Source organism: Arvicanthis niloticus, chromosome 14 (genome assembly GCF_011762505.2).
Source record: "Arvicanthis niloticus isolate mArvNil1 chromosome 14, mArvNil1.pat.X, whole genome shotgun sequence".
NCBI lineage: Eukaryota > Metazoa > Chordata > Mammalia > Rodentia > Muridae > Arvicanthis > Arvicanthis niloticus.
In genome coordinates this window covers 36,654,852-36,671,732 of record NC_047671.1, presented here as the reverse complement: position 1 = coordinate 36,671,732, position 16,881 = coordinate 36,654,852, and positions in this window count along the sequence as shown.

Genomic DNA, 16,881 nt, shown 5'->3' with positions numbered 1-16,881 from the left:
CTTCTCCTGCCCAATCATGGACCCCCACTGCATATACAATGTAGCAGATAAATATCCTGCTACATAAGTATAAATTTTGTTTGATCACATATGTCATTTGACATTCTCATGTGTATGTATCTGTATGCATGTATGTGTTTGTTTGTGTGTGTGTCCATGTGCCAGTCTGTGTATGATATGAAGAATGGGGACTATTGAAAGGAAGAATGTGTCCTGGTAAACTTTTTGTCTATTTGACATTACAAGGGAAGCAGAGGCTCAAATAAGACAATACTTACATTAGATAGATGGTAGGCAAGTTTGTGAAGGCATTTTCTTGGTAAATGATTCATGTAGGAGGGCCGAACAGATTGATGGTGGTTAGTACCATCCCTGGGCAGGAGGTCCTGGGTGGTATAAGAGAGCAGGCTGAGCTAGCAGGGGAGCAAGCCAGTCTGCCTCCAATGTTTCTGCCTGACTTCACTTAGTAATGGATTGTGGTTAAGAGATCAGAGCCAACATACCCATTTCTCCCACATTGCTTTGGTTCTGATGTTTTATCTCACAGTAGAAGCCAGCAAGCACAGAGGAAGACAAGTAGGAGGAATAACAAAAAAGAATCATGAGGGACAGATACGAGCAAAATACGACAATACAACATTCATGAAAATAGCATAAATTTTTACTTATATATGTACAATGAATTTACAAATCATATATTGTACACTTGGGAAAATATAGTATAGTGAATTAAAATTAATTCTTCATTCTAAACACAATTCCCATACTTTTTTGACTAATTCATCATTTTAGCAATCCTATTCTTATCTTTTACCATTAGGATGTATTTACTTATTATTTTGTCTTTTTTTATTATATTTATTTATTTACTTATTTACACTCCCAATTTTATTTCCCCCATCCTTGTCCACACTCCAACTATTCTACCTCCCATACCTCCAACCCATCCCCCTGTCTCTAAACTTCTTGGGGCCTCCAAGTCTAGGTGCATCATCTCTGATTGAACACAGACCCAGCAGTCCTCTGCTGTATATGTGTTGGAGGCCTCATAACAGCTGGTGTATGCTGCCTTTTTGGTGGTCCAGTGTTTGAGAGATCTTGCGGGTTCAGATTAATTGAGACTGCTGGTCCTCCTGTAAAATTCTTGAGAGCCTTAGCTTACTGGGTACCCCCTGAGTGAACCATGCTGAGCCGAGAATCAATGCAAAATCCAAGAGAAATTTATTGTTCCAATGAGTTGGGGTCATCCTGCACCTGAAGGAGAGGCAGCGACCCTGGACAGCCTGTTTGGCCAGTTTTTATAGTTTTAGGGCAGCAGCCATTAGGTACAATGTGATTGGCAGAACAGTGTGACCTTTTAAACTGATTGGTCTTTAGGGAATGAGGTGGCAAGGACTTCCCTTGTCTGTAGGTGGCAAGGGTTGGTCTGTCCTGCAGAATGTGTCTACTTGCTCTGGACCTTTCCCCACCCATAGGTTGGTCCCCATCCCTTGTTATCTGAGGAATGTTAATTAGCCTTTCCTTTCTGGAGGGCAGGGGTGCCTAAATGTTCTATGACCTTTCTCTTCCAGGAGGGGAGGAATCTGGTTAAATTTTCCAAAGTTCCTGAGCTAACTTCTTCACTCCTACAGGGTCTTCCTCCTCCTCAGCTTCTTCCAGCTTTTCCCTAATTCAACCACAAGGGTCAATATTGGTTGGGTGCAAATATCTGAATCTGATTCTTTTAGCTGCTTGTTGGGTCTGCTGGAGGGCAGCCATGATAGGTTCCTTTTTGAGAGTACCCCATAGCCTCAGTAATAGTGTCAGGTCTTGAGACCTCCCCTTGAGCTGGATCTCACTATGTGCCTGTCACTAGATCTTTTCCTCAGGCTTTTCTCCATTTTCATCCCTGTAGTTCTTTCAAACAGGAACAATTATGGGTCAGAGTTTTGACTGTGGGATGGAAACCCCAGCCCTCATTTGATGCCCTGGGAGAAGAAAGCAATCACAAGTGGGGAGGGAGAGACTAAGGAGGGAAAGTGGATAGGGGTTGGGGGAGAGGAGAACGTGATCTGGTATTATGTGAAGGAAAAGGAATGAAGCCCTGAGGGTCAGCAGAAAGAATGAAAACTGGCAAACTAGGAAGGTAGGAGGTTGGGGGTACCCTCCAGAATGCACCAGAGACCTAGGAGGTAAGACACTCTAGGGACAAAAAGGTAGGGACCTTAGATGAAATACCTGAGAGTACGGAGAGGGTACTTATTTACTATTTTGAACTACAATGCTGCTTAGTGTTTTGGTGGGCTTAGCAATCATCTGACTTTCATTTCCTAATTTCATAGAATACAGGTGTGTGGCACTAAGGACTTTTGAAAATCATTGCTTGGTTAAATGCAGACTAATATTTATAGTATATTGTTAAATAAAGTTCATGGTCACTGTGTTATGGAGAATTCTGTTAACTTTTAAATTTTTCTGGTTATCTATGTATGGTCCGTTTGTTTCAAGAGAAGACTGGGTATTTAATATTGTAATGAGACCAGTAAAAAAAGATGTGTATTTCAAAATCTCTGACCTAGAAAACTTTATGTTACATAATTAATTACATACGGTATTAAAATAAAGAATAACTGAGTCCAGGAAGTTAAGTGTATTTTAATAATGTACGAAAGAGAAAGAGAGAAGCACAGAAGGGAGAAGTGTCACTGTAAGAATGAGAAGTCAGATTTATTGCAGTCCCTAGTGAGATGGCAGATGGAAGAAGGACAGGATCATACTCCTAGGTGATGCCTAATGGCCCTGAAGACAGAATTGTATTCCTAGGGTTATTCCCAGAAGTATAGGATGAGCCACTTCACACTTCATCACAATTTCCCTCCTGATATTTGCTGTCAATTATCAGCTGTCTTCAGACACTGAAGATTCGCTGATCTTTCCATATGACATTCCCACCCTCATCTGAGAAACTGTATTACAGTTAATTGGGTTTTATCAACAAGGGGTTCCATATATGTATATGTATATGAAGAAGATATAACAAATTTATATGACACGTTTAAAAATGTCTGCCAGCTGCTTTTTACACTTGAATAGGACTATGCTATGAATACAATTCCAGAATAACACCTTACTTTATCACCTGTGGTAGGATTCTGTAAATTTTCATCAATAAATGATGCTTGTATAAGCTTCAGCACAGCTTTGTCTTCAGCATTGGTAAATTACTTGCTATTTCTCCTTGCACCTGAAGATTTTCAGATTATCTTTTGAAATCAAGAAAGTAGCTGAGGGGTATGATGCTTATACACTCCCTTTACCAGTTTCTCTTAAATAACCATGTTCCCTTTCCACCTATGATGTCAATTCTTCCATAACTGTTTATTTTATTATGTCTTGTCAGGCTCCTTGTTAACCCTTTTCCTTCAGAACAGTAATTATATCTTTATTGTATCATTGACCTTTCTTTTTTAAAAAAGTCCATCATTTTTAACTTATATTTTTGCTACATTTGAACTAATTTTTATAATTGCCAAGTAGTAAGATTTATTCTTTCTCCTTTGTTTATTCTGTATGAACTTGATTGGTTAATCCATTTTCATAACTCTAAACACTATATTTTATTTATATGCATTGGGTTATCATCTTGTTTGGAGTTTTCATTTTCTAAGTATAGTTACCTAGATTTTACAGAGTGAAACATTATAGTGGAGTGGTCCTTCTCTTCTCTAGTTAATATTCAGTCTCAAATTGAAGCTTTTTTTCTTTATTTCATTCCTTTTTATTCAATATGTTTGCATGTGGTTGTTATGCCATGTATTTCTTCTTTAATTTTTGCTCAATTTTAGATTTTATTCTCATTTCTTGTATTTTATTACAGTGGAATATTTCTTATACTCTTATACTTTATACTTCTTTCAAACCAAAGTAGAAAATGTGCCTTAGGTATGTGGATGTGTGTGTGTGTGTGTGTGTGTGTGTGTGTGTGTCCCCATCTCCATAAAGGCCTACTGATTCTTGTAAGTTATTTTTCATGGAAGACCTTTTAGATAGAAAGGATTCAGTCAAAGATTTTGAGTCAGCATAGCATTTTGAGGTGTGGTTGATATATTCAAAATGTTTTTCTGGAGAAGCAACTACAAACATGTAAATCAGAGGCCAGTCAGAACCCAGTCAAGACAGGCCAACAGATGTTGAAATGGGGATGCATTTTGAACATGCTACATGTAAAAGATAACTAAGGGGCAATACTGGTTCCAAAAGTTGGTGCTCTTCTATAGGAGCTCAGGAAACTAACACAGGAAAAGAAAAATCTTTCTCTCAGATTTAGACCATTTTTACTTTGAGGGGAGCTAATTTTATTGTATACTACTTAAAAATACAAACACTGCAGTAGGTACCCTAATTGTAGATCTTCACCTATCCCTTCTCTCCTCTGACTCCAATGCCAAAGCTCATTTCCAGCTCATCAGATGGGATGCTACAGCCTTTCGTTCCCCTTCCTCCATCTCCAGTAGATCACAGAGATCTTCCCATCCTAACTTCCCCTCCTTTATCCTTTGCATCCAATTCCAGCAGGCACATCCTCTGAACCACAGGAAACTCCAGACAGGGAAGCTAACTACAGATCTTGCCCCTCCCTCAACTCCTCCAAGTCCCATCCCTCAGTCTTATCCATAGCCCTGTAGCAGACCACCTGCTGCAGCCTACTGTCTCCACTCTGTGGTCCACTGGACCACAGAGATCTTCTTCCTTCCATCAGTTCATTGATTAATACCAGCCTCCCAGCTTCAACAGGAATTCTGGGAACCCAAAGGCCAGTCATGCCAGGGAAGCATGTGAGCTAACTGTGGGCTTCACATGCCTCTCCATTTCTCCAAGTCCCTAGTTTCATACCTAACTGTGTAGTAAACCACCTGAATAGTGATTCCCTGGGCTTAGAAAGCTTTATTTTCTTGGCATACTCTGTCCACTCTGGTTCTTACAACCTTACAGTCTCCTCTCCCTCAGGGTTTCCTGAGTCCTGGGGAGAGTTTTGATGGAGATATTTAGGGCTGAGTGTTCCATGGTCTCTTAATGTCTTCATAATGTCTGGCTGTGGGTCTCTCTATTTATTTCCATCTGCTGCAGGAAGTTACTTCTCTGATTATGTCTGAGTAACACTGATCTGCTTCTCTGGCTACAGTAAACAATCTTTTCTATTTTATTGTTTCCTGTGACTAAATCTACTGAAAATGTAAACATGTAATAAGGTAGTAAGGTATGAATACCATTATCAGATCAATTTGACTAATAATGAGTGAGGACAGATAAAGTAGAATAAGGAAAGTTAAGGGATAGGACAAGGTTCTTACATTCAGAGTTACTGTGCCTTTCTCAGTAATGGAACTGTGGAAAAGCTTCTGTACAACTGATAAAGGCCAAAGTTGACATTGGATTAGCACTTACTGTCATCCTAAGTTCATCTTAATGAAGACTATGCTTACTTATGGCCACAATAGTTGTAATCATAAGTTTAATATGTTAGTGTTGCTCTTTCATCTTTGAACCTCCTAAAACCGCCTTATAACTTAATTTACAGACAAAAACTCTTTGTGATAAAAAATAACCAATCAGCTCATATACTTTAACTTAATTTTAAAATGTTACTTAAAAAAAATAAAATGTTACCTAAAAATCAAGCTTTGCTTAATCTTTACATCTTTTTATAAATTAGATTCTCCAAGTAATGCAACTTATAAGCCATAAAACCATATATAAATAGCCATTATGAAGATACCTAAAACTCTCTCTTGAGACATCCATATCCATGTTTTGAGATTATGTATTTATAGATCCTCTAACTGCCTGCCTGTCTCTATATGCAGTAATCAGGCCGCCCACAGAGACCCTGCAGCTCTCTAACAAGAACAGGAAATCGATAGGAGAGTATACTGTGCCATGGCTTTACAGTCCTTCTCCTTTGCACATATGAGGCACATTTATTGTCTGTATCTGTCCCTCTTGGGTTATACTCTAGTCCAGAGCCAATGGGGAGTACAGCATCTATAACCTCTGAAAACCAGCAACTGTGAGAACCTCTTCCTCATTTTCTCTTTGGAAATTAAGAAGCTGTGTCTCCCATTATGTTCCTCATTACGTAATACATGATAACTATCATGTCTAATATACCTCCACTTCAGGACTTATCATTGTTGCTCATGATCTTAAGTCTTACTTTCCTAGTAAAGCTTCTTCTGAAGGGTAATTTTATGTCAACTCTTTAGTATGAATCTTCTTTTACTTTTGTTTCTTCTATTAGAGGACTGTCTGTCTTTTTGCTTAATATACTCACTAGTATTGTTTCAGTTTGGCTCATTTTGTGTTTCTTTACTCTGGTATAGTCAAGGATCTGGCAGTACCTGAGTTAGAGTTTCTAAGGAAGATGAAACATCTCAGGATTCTGGTACAGTGCTGATGTGTATCTCTCTGTGGTCTCTAATAACAAAGGCTCCATACAGAGATTGCAGTACTGAAGTCACAACCAAGATTACCTGTCTGGACACCACAAATCTTTCCATGTTAGCAATCAGTGGAGAATTATTGTTTACAGTTCTATGTCCACTGCACTGAGCTCCAACAAATAGCTCCAAACAACATGGGTTAACAAAATTAATAGACAGGAATGTAAGAAAGATCTGTAGGGAACAGCAGGGTAGACAGGGCATGTAGGGATATGGGTAAAGTAGTGTTCAATATTTATTATGTATATCTGTAAAGCTCTTAATAAGTTCATTTTTTTTAAAAGAAGGCTCCTTTTATGTGATTAAGTGTCACAGTTTTTATGGAAACTCTTTTTTTCTATTGGGTGTTTTCTTTATTTAAATTTCAAATGTTATCACCTTTCCTGTTTTCTCCCCACCCACGGAAACCCCCTATCCCATCTCTAAGGAAACTCTTTTATGTGATTAGGTGTCACATTGATTAGGTTAGATTCATCAAATTAATCTGAAGTCATTTGGGGAAGAAATCTCAATGTCAGGGTTTTCCCAAATTAGATCGGCCTGTTTACATGTCTGGGGGTCGGGATAGAATTTTGTTTGTTAATCAATATAGAAGATCCCAGTCCATTGTGGATGGCTTCATTCTCAGCAGGTGTTCCTGGATTGTTAAAGAAAATTATCTAAGCATGAACATGCAAGGAAGCCAATAAGCAAGATTCCTCCAGGGTTTCTACTTCAGGTTTCCACCTTGAGTTCTTGCCTTGCCTTCCCTCAGTGATGGTGACCTGAATGGTAAATAAAACATACCTGCTTAAGTCATTTTTGGTCAGAATATTTAATCTTAGCATTAGAAAAAACTAGGACCTAGATTACCCTAAACAATATATACAGCACTTACCGATCCTAGGAAAATAAGTGTAAGTAAAAAATCAACCTGAATTACAGATATTCACTTTTACCATAAAAAATAGTGTGTTGCACAAGTAGAATCCTGAAGAACAGTCTGCACAGTATCACACCAGGACAAGGCCATTCATTCATGAAGCTTTCAACATTTGCTGTCTTTTCTGAGATATCTGAAGAACAAATAAACACAAGCAATATATTATATTCTATCTACTCTTACCAAACATGTTAATATCTGCTTATAAAAATAAGCAGCTTTATTCTGTTGCAATGATGGCCATAATTATAAAATATCCTTTGTTTAATGTACTCATTTGGTTTAATATACTATAGATTTCAAAGCCACAGTCACAAATAAAGACAGATATTCAGATGAAAGTGCAAGCAATAGCTTCCTCCACATTTATAGGAAAGTTTTTCAGAACAGAAGCACTTCCATTGTTCTCGAGCGGGAGTTACCATGGTAACTTTCCTAGTACTTCCAAGTCATAGACCATTACCTTAGCAATCAAGGATTGATTACTCATCCTGAAAGAAAAATGGGGAAGATAACAATAGTTCCTAACATGGTTTCTGCCTGGATCTTGTTAGCACTACCATTCTTATGCTAAGTAAAGACAGTGTGCTCTTCCCTCTTGATGTTAGCTGTTCTATTAATAATATAGTTTCTCAAAGTGAACATGTAAAAACAAATAATATATCTTGTCCATGTCATCTGTGAAATAGAAGACTGAAGACCACGAAGGAAAGACATTAAATGCAGTCTATGGGGTACCCATATCATAAAACAGGAGACAGAACTATTCAGTTCAGGAACTAGTGGAATGAAAGAATAGAAAATGGAGAGTCAAGAAGATAAATTGTCACCTACAGATAGATATTCTTCCCTCCCTCCTGTTTTTACTTGGAAGGGTAAACATGTGTCAATTAATTGTTCACCAGTACATGGATATAACCAGTAATATATAATATGCTGATTCCTTCACGTGTGGATACATAGGCCTGAGGTTGGTGGTTATAACCACCATAGGAACTTAAATTTTCTGTAGATTTTAGTTAGTTCTGTGCTTTAATCAGTAGAATATGTGCAGCCTTAAATTTGGTAGGTAGGGAAGTATGTTTTATCAATGTTGATTCAGTTATTTAATTGTATCATAACTAATGCTCTAATATTTCACAAGTTTTAACAAACATGTACATATGTAATCATATGTTTGTGAGTTGATTTTTTCAGATTACTGACCTAGAAGCTGAAATATATTAGTATATTTCTAATTTTATTAAACAAGACCAATTTATCATCTTCAGCATATCTACCACTGTAACTTTCCATTAACATCTGAAGGGCCTTTAATCTAGTCACCAAAATAATTCAGTGTTATTTTTTTTTCATTTTCTTATGAAAAAAAGGAGGGAATGTCATATCTGGTTTTAACTTGTTTTAATATTAATATAATAGGCTTCATTGTCATTTTGTTTCAGGGCCATTTGTATTTGATCCTTTGTGACTATACATATTATCGTGTACAATTTTTCCTGGTTATTTACCAAATAGTTTCTATGCTTATTGACTTTGATCATTGTTATTTTCTTTGTAACAAAAATGTTTCGGGTATACAGAGCTTATTATTATTTACTATGTTAATTATTTTTGATGCTGTGGTAAAATGCCATGACCAAAAGCAATTTATGTAAGAAAGAGTATAAGTTCATTTATCATTCCTGATGGAAACTCTATAGTGACAAGGAAGCAAGGCAATAGGCAGGTGTGATGACCAGAACAGGATGCTGAGTTAGGGAAGCTCAGCCTTACATAGGAAGCAGAGAGATAGAGAACTGGAAGTAGATGAGACTAGAAACTCTCAAATTCCACCCTGTAAGATACTTCAGTATCTTCAGTGAGGCTCTACCTCATAAAGGGTCAACATCCTTCCCACATAGTGCCACCAACTGGGATTAGAGATATATTTCCACTTCTTACATGGGTGCTAGGGATCTGGACTCAGTACCTCATGTTTACTTGCCAAATACTTTATCCACTGAGCCATGTTCCCAGCTTCCTCTATCACTATTAAATGACTGCTATTTTAATATATTTGTCATAATGGCATAAATATTTAAAAGTATGTTCTGATTGGGTGGTTTAATTATCTAATTTATATTTCCTACTTTCTAAATGTTCACATTGGCAAGCTTCTCTTAAGAGATACTTGAGTTTTGACTGGACATAATGACAATATTTTATTATTGCGACACAGAAAAAGATTTTTTTCATATAAAGTTTTCTCCTTCCCCAACCATCACAAATGCTGAACGTGATTCTAATGTACAGTTTGATGTTTAATGAAAATGTTTTGTTTTTTTAAAAGAAAAACAACTGATAAAGGAAGTGTTTGTTTCTGACTCTCACTAGTTTTCCACCGTGGAAACTTCCTGGCAGTAGTTTTGTTCCAACTGCAGATGGGTGGATCTTCTGGAAGTCATCTTTAATTGAAATCTGAGAAATAACTTGCTGAGATTTGCTTCTCTTGAAACTCCAGAGTCTGGTGTTCAGGTTTACGGTTTTTCTCCTTCTCACTGTTAGAGAGAGCGGTTCACACCAAATCATTCAGCATGGGTGTTAAAACTCTTCACTAGAAAGGATTCTTCACGTACAGCCTTCTCTCTCAGTATTTAAAAGATCACATCATTGTCTCTCACTTCATACTGTGGCCTAAAAGAAAAATGATCCATATTTACCCTTATTCCTCTATATGATAAGTCTTCTGCCTGTTATTGGTTATGCTTCCTGTATTCATCACTAGCAGTAAAAAAAAAAATTGGTTACAATGTTCGTTGATGTCTAGATGTTGTTTCTTAGTGGGGTTTCTTGTGTTTGTATTTTCATAGAAAACAACTGATTGATTTCTTGACATACATTTTTTTCTCTCTTTCCTTTCCTTTCCATCATTGTAACAACATGTCAGCTTATATTTTCAGAGGTCTTTTGATTCCTTTACATTTTTTTTCTAGTTGAAGCAAGATAACTAGGCTTCACGATCATATGATAGATGTGAATGCTGATGTAAACAGCAAACTGAGATTCTAGAGACAAGATACACTATTTAAAAATATACATATCATCAATGATCTATTTTCTCCTCTTGGCCCTAACAGCCAATCCAACTAAGAACTCTACTGATGAGAGCACCAGCCTCTAGAGTTCATTTTTTTTCAATAATTTATTTATTTTTATTCACTTTATATCTCAATTGTTGCTTTTCTGTCTCCTCTACTCCCAGGGATTTCAAATCTCTCCCTCTGTTTCTCCCTCCCTTTCAGTCCATCATCTTTTAACAGCACCAAAAATTGTGACTAAAGCATTAACCGTTTGAGCCTGTCAGATGAATACAGCATAAAAAATCATATTGATCTACCTCTAACCCCCCAATGCTCATGGCTTTCTTATGGTACAGCAGGCATTTAGTCTGCTATCAAGAGTCCACTGTATTGTTAATAGACATAGCATTATTAATTAATAAGTGTTGAAATCTCAAGTTTCTTCTTGAGACTCTTGACTCTTAGTTGTAATCCCTTGGGGGAGAATCTATATATTTTCATCAAAATACCCAAGAGCAATCAACCTGAGATAGAATAGGTTTTTATACCAGAATAACAGCTTCCTTAGATATGAGGCAAACAGAATGTCATTCAAGAAAGAAAATGAAGTACAATGGACTTCTTACCACAGAGCAACTGAGATAAATGGTCTGAGCATGGGATATTCTCTACACAGTCACTCCTTCTAGTGACCCACTTTCCCCAAGTAGGCTTTCCTTCCTGTTAGATATTTAAATAGGAATGGATGATGAGTGAATATTTATATCCACTGATGAGATTAGTATCCTGGAGGTCACATCTCAGGTCTAAAGCACCAACAGTTGTGAACCATTTTTTTTTTAAATCCTTTATCTTTGAGGAACATTTTATTTCTGAAACAATGCATCTTCTTGTATTTCAGGTTGTTTACATTTGAGCCTACTTGTATATATTTAGTAACAAATGTTCAAGTGTTAGTCCTTTTGTATTTTATTTAAGATTTTGATGTATATTTCTATTATTAAGTTTATTCATCGTTTCTTCTTCTATGTCCCATATTCTCTTAATCTTATATCTTGTTTTTGATGTTCTATAGAAGTACAATATTTATGTTTAAAAACTCTTGTTTGTTTGTGCCAAACATATTTAATATTTAACTGTTTGTTGGATACATAGAATAAAACTATGATGAATATTTTAATAACATTGTGTACAATTCTGTTATCTGTATAGTTTATTCCTGAAGCCATTTTAGCTAATATAGTTATAAATTTTTGATCCCCGTGTGCTGACACTTTTTTCTTCTATATTAAGCATTTCTCATTTATTTTATTATTGTATTTTTTATGAATATATACATTATAGACTTTTTCTTTTCTCCTGCTATATGATCAAGGCATTTATTTTTATTCTTTGGGTTTGGGCTTTGAATATGTTATGTAGGAACAATGCTAGGGTAATAATTACATTTTCCTTTCCCACTTTTATGGAAAATGATTTTTATACTCCAAATAATATTCAGTATCCTGAGTTTTCTTTTAAGGCAATCAAGCTCTTATGGGTCAGAAATTTTGCACCTCTGCACTACCGGGCTATTATCTTTATCATATCTTTGGGTAATGTCATCTTATATGTTATTACACAGTATTCAAGTTCATCTGGAGTCCCCAGAGCTCTCTTAGTTTGTTGCTCACTTTTTACTAATGTCAGTCATGCTTTTTAAAGCCTAGGTTCACTGGTTGCCTGATTCCTTAACCCTTCACACCTATGAGAGTCCACAGACCTATTTGGTTTTCTTTACCTAAACCTCGACTGACTTTGAAGATGTATCCAGGAAGAAGGGTGGAGCTGCTTTAGAATTCATTTGATTCTCCTCTCTGAAGAGGTCTTATTGGGTGACATTTTGAACATTCTAATTTCTTCTTATTTTTGTTAATCTTTTGGTATTTTAGAATAGAGGGTAAACTGACCTCTCCTCCTTTGCAAATTTGCTATTTTTTTCTTAAAATAAATTGTACTAATGAAATGGTATAAAATTGTAGAGCACTTTTACTAGTTTTATAATTATGAATAATTATATAATTATGTAGTGTTTGTTATTGCTTACACTTCCAGTTTTCCTGATATATGTGTGTATTTATATAATATGTAATGTAAGCCTTCTATTCATTTTTGTTTGCCCCTTTATTTCAAATCATGGGAGGACTTCTCATCTCAGTCCACTTTGATATTGTCACATGTAAATTATGGTTCTATTGCATAACAAATTTATACCTCCCCTCCCATCTTCCTCCTTATAAACTTGTATTTACTAATCTTTAGTAGCCATGATTTGGCTTATGAGTTTTTGCCTAATTTTTTGCTTAATTCGGATCCATCATTTTCCTCTCTTAAAACATACATGCAAGAGAGTTAGGGAGATCGTTTAGGCCCTGGGTACACTTCCAAAAGACCCAGGTTTAATTACTGGCACCCACATGTTGGCTCAAAACTGTCTGTTACTCCATGTCCAGAGGCATCTGATGCCTTCTCTGGCCTCTTCTGGCTGCAGACACAAAAAATAAAATAATAAAACATTTAAAAATTTCTGTAAAAGTTACAATTCTGTTTCTCTCATTTAAACCTATTTTTGAATCCCTGTTTTCACTCACCAACTGTATATATCTTGCCTGATTACTTTATAGTAGTCAGTAATTGTCACTTCTCTCCTTACTAATGAACCTTAAAAGAACAGAGGTTCTAGGCTCTGACTTTAGAGGATGAGGAGCTTGGCCACTTAAGAGACTTGGTAAATAGCAGCACAAACATGTACTGTGGCTTGTTCATTCTTCAGGATCAGGATGCAGAGAATGGTATTGGAAACTATGATTCTCACCCCTGACACCAATGACCAATCTCCATCAATCAGATTCTGCCTCCTAAAGGTTCTAATATCTCCCAAAGCCGCAGCACCTGAGGACCAAGTATCAAAGAGGTATACCTGTGGAAGAAATGCTACATTCAAATGGCAGTGTACTATCAAAATATTCTCAAGAAGTCACTTTCTACTCATTCAAATGTATCAGGTAATCTTACAACCTGCCGCCTACTCTTTCTCACCTTGAATAGATACTGTGTGCTCTATGAAAACCTATGTATAGACTAGACTTTGAATGTGATTTTTTAAAAAGAAAATATCTCTGGGAAAGTGTTAAGCTAAATCTTTCTTTTTCTTGAAGTACCCACCCATTCCTCAACAGATAACATTTTGAACAGGTTTTTGGAAAAGGTAATATTTGAAATCTGTACAATCCCTATTGCCCCTGAGTCACTTACAGTTTTCCTATGATCACAATCTGGAATGAAGTTTACAAACCTGACTAGAGCTTCAGTAGTCACAAATCTTACTGTGGTCTAGTTGTGTAACATAACTGTAGATCTATAGGAACTTCATAAAAATAACCAAATATCATCAAATGCTCTTGCAAATGTGTGCTCTTACTAAGATATTTTATTGTCAATTGTTTGTACAGTAAGGTGTAATTATTTTTAATAAAACATTTTCAATCAATTCTTATATTTTTGCAATGTATGTTTCTCTCCTGATCCTTCTGGATTCATGGTATGAAAGTCAGATACAGTTTTCCCTTTTCCTATATTAGCACACATCACAGTGATTGCAGAGATCATTATAGTACATTTCAGGTATGAGTTGATGGGCATGACAATTAAATTTATTTACAATTTACTTTTATTTATGTGCTTATCCATGTGCACATATGCTACAGTTTAGGATTACCTGAGAAGGCCAGAAAAAAGGGTTAGATATCTTGATGTTGGAATTGTAGAAAATTATGAGGAACCTGATATGGGTACTAGGCACTGAACTCACAGGCTCTGGAAGACCAACAAGTATTTTTTATAGCTAAGCCATCCCTCCAGTCCCAGAAGTATGTATTTCTAAAAATGCAGTGATGGTTAGGCTTCTGGTCCCGGGAGAGCAATGTAATTTAAGAATTACTGCCCTATATGATTCTTTTAACTGCTGCATATTACTTCATTACATTATGTATACTTTATCTTCCACAAGGTTCCAGCATAATTTATAGGAATAAAATGATACAAATTACTAATCATATGTGTTTTAAGCAAAATAGCTCATTATAATCTGTTCTCACTATTAACATAGACTTGGTAATTTACAAATAATAAAAAAAATTTCCTCATAGTTTTGGAGGCTGGCAAGTGAAGAGCTATATACTAATAAATTTGTTCTTCAAGGAGAAAACTTTCTTTCAAGGTAATATTTAAGTCTCTGTGTTGTTCTCCTAAAATAAAAATCCATTTTGCTCCCTCTTCTAAGTAGGACTGAAGCATCCACACTTTGTTTTTCCTTCTTATTGAGCTTCATATGGTCTGTGAGTTGTATCATGGGTATTCCGAGTTTTTTTTCCTAATATCCACATATCAGTGAGTACATACCATTTGTGTTCTTTTGTGACTGGGTTACATCATTCGGGGTGATATTTTTTAGTTCCATCAATTTGCCTGAAAATTTCATGAAATCATTGTTTTTAATAGCTGAGTAGTACTCCATTGTGTAAGTGTACCACATTTTCTGTATCCAGTCCTCTGTTGAGGGACATCTGTGTTGTTTCCAGCTTATAGCTATTATAAATAAGGCTGCTTTTAATGTAATGAAGCATGTGTCCTTTTTATATGTTGGAGCATCTTTTGAGTATATGCCCAGGATCCATCAGACCTATTCAGAGGGGGACCAAAATAATCATGGGAGGCAGAGGGAGGGAGAAAGGAGGGGAAAGGAAAAAGAGGGGCAGGATCCGGTATGGGAGGAGACAAGGAGAAGTACAGAGGATCAGGAAATTGAACAAAGGTTCATAACAGTGGCAGATGGGAAATGAGGGTAGCCACTAGAAAGTCTCAGATGCCAGGAAAGCTCCCAGGACTCAATGGGAATGGCATTAGCAGAAATACCCACAAAATGGGAGAGAGAACCTGTAGAGACCATATCCAGAGGTTAGGCATGGCCCTCAGTTGAGGGATGGGGCCACCTACCACCTCCCAAATATTAACCAAGAATTGCTCCTATCTAAAGGAAATGCAGGGACAAAGAGTAGAGCAGAGACTCAAGGAAAAACCATCCAGAAACTGCCCCACCTAGGGATCCATCCCATATAAAAAACAGCATCAACCAACTAGACTTCCCAGAGCTTCCAGGAATTAAACCGCCAACCAAAGCATACACATGGAGGGACCCATGGCTCCAACCGCATATGTAGCAGAGGATTGCCTTATCAGGCAACAATGGGAAGGGAGGCCCTTGGTCCTGTGGAGGCTCGATGCTCCAGCATAGGCGAACGCTAGAGATGTGTGGCAGGAGTGAGTAGGTGGATGGGGAAGCTCCCTCATAGAAACAGGAGGGAAGGGGATGGGATGGAGGTTTGCATAGGGGAAACTGTGAAGGGGAATAACATTTGAAATGTAAATAAATAAAATAACCAATAGAAAAAGAGAGAGAGAAGAAAGAAAGAAAGAAAGAAAGAAAGAAAGAAAGAAAGAAAAGAAAGAAAGAGGAAATAAATCTATGTCCTCACTCAAGAGTAAAAACTGAACAGTACAGAAAGATAATTCATTCATAAATTAACTGTGAGGTAGTTTATTATTATTTCTTTCTTTTCTTTTTTTACTTTTTAAGACCTTATGAGAGATATTTTGTTGCCAGTTCTCAAAGCACTCACCATGAAGCACTTAGCATATTGAGTATAGAAATGATCTCTAAAGTTCGGTTTTTAAGAGTCATATTCCATTGGTTCATGTTCAGTGGGCTTCGGTTGACGAAACTCCAACTTCTGAATGTGGCTCATCACCTCTGCAAATATCTGTAGTTTCAACAACTTACGTTACCCTGAAACTTTCATGAGTATGAAGCAGTTAGTCTAAAACTTAATCCAAAAAAAAAAAAAAAAAAAACCTTATATACTGTTTGTCATCAACAGTATCCTTGTCTTCTCAGCAATAATATGAAATAACTAGTATTATAACAATTAACAACTTGTTAGTTCTTGGCAATTCTTATGTAGTTCGTATGCACAGCATCCAGCTGAGAAATACACCTCAGCCTCATACTCCAGAAACCCAGGAGAACAGAGGTGAATGGTAGATCTATTTTGTCCTCTTTTCCTTATCTTGCCTACTAGTTGATTTCAAATGAAAAGTTTATTGCAAGCCATTTCATCTTTTAAACACAAAACTACATAAAACAAAAAATGCAAAAACAAACAAACAAACAAAAAATCCAAAACTCACCTTCAGTCTTTGTCCTCAAATGCAAATATAACATGTGCTGTTTGTATGTTTAATTTCAAGGTCAACATACATAGCTCAAAAAAATTTGTCAATACAATCAAGCTGATCTATTTTATTTTATAGTACACACACA